The 1233-nt window shown below is 36.7% G+C and overlaps 1 pseudogene; it reads right to left on the reverse strand.

The window, feature by feature from the left end:
- LOC149145893 (polyadenylate-binding protein 8 pseudogene) overlaps positions 1 to 265 on the reverse strand; it is a 38979-nt pseudogene extending 38714 nt beyond the window's left edge.
- Positions 266 to 1233: the final 968 nt, after the last annotated feature.

Here is a 1233-nt window from a genome sequence, read left to right on the forward strand (position 1 = left end):
CATTATTAATAACTTGCATATTGTGGCTGCCATTATTAGTAACTGCAGCTTGCATATTGTGGCTGCCATTATTAGTAACTGCAGCGTGTTCTTCTTGGGATTGGACCTTAACAGCAGCAGCAACTGCCATTGATGCGTCTTTGCTTTTATTTCTGCTTTCTTGGGATTGGACCTTAACAGTAGCAGCAACTGCCATTGATGCGTCTTTGCTTTTATTTCTGCTTTCTTGGAATTGGACCTTAACAGCAGCAGCAGCAACTGCCATTGATGCGTCTTTGCTTTTATTTCTGCTTTCTCTTGAACCAAAGCTTCCAAACCAGACCCTTGGATCAAAATAAAAATCCAGACCAGACCCACCTTAAAGATATCGAAATAAAAATCCAGACCCACCAATTGAATTCAATTTGAGTGGTGATATACTTGTTTAAATGTGGTGGAGTGGAGTGGATTTATATAGATAGATGTGGTGAAAGTATTGTGCCGGGCCGATCTTTCCAACTGTTATCATGCGTCGGCGCTGTATTATCGTGATAGAGGCCTTTCCATTTGAATTTGAATTGGAAATGGAAGATTGAATGGAAATGGCGTGAAAATTTGAGCGTGTTTAGTAATAGTAGTTGGAAACCTTAAAATTTAAAGAAGAGAAATTACCTATATATATATATATATATATATAATATATATAAATATATATATAAAATTAAATAATATAAATTATATTAATTAAATAAACAATTTTTATTTAATTAATATAAAATAAAATTGCCCTTTTGAGACAGGCCATCTAGCCAAAAATTTCCCAAAAGTCTCCGAGAAAAATTCTGCTAGAAAAAACCACCACAGATCTACATGGTGGGAAGGAGCACAAAAAGAACACTACACTGTCATCAAAGAAGAATACTCTAGAGAAAACTCGGAATCACAAGAAATCGGGCAAGAAAGAAACAACTCTCAAGACAAGCAGGGAGAAAGCCCTACCCAACAACAAAAAAATGAACTCAACAACCCCTCAAGCATCAACAGTGATAAGGATTCGAATACCGCAGAAAATAAATCTTCATTTAACAGCGAAGCAGATTTCCTAGACCAAACTTCTTCTCCGAGTCTCTTCAAAAGGACGAACACAATAGATCGCGAAGCTAAGACACCAATGTCCCAAGAACCAGATGAGATGAAGGAGATGCAAGATAAAGGAAGTTGGCAGACCATAGAGAAAAAAAAGAAAGCTACAGC

The sequence above is a fragment of the Pinus tabuliformis genome, chromosome X (assembly GCF_031772625.1).
Source record: "Pinus tabuliformis cultivar Carrire ecotype Pingquan chromosome X, CPIR1, whole genome shotgun sequence".
NCBI classification, from domain to species: domain Eukaryota; kingdom Viridiplantae; phylum Streptophyta; class Pinopsida; order Pinales; family Pinaceae; genus Pinus; species Pinus tabuliformis.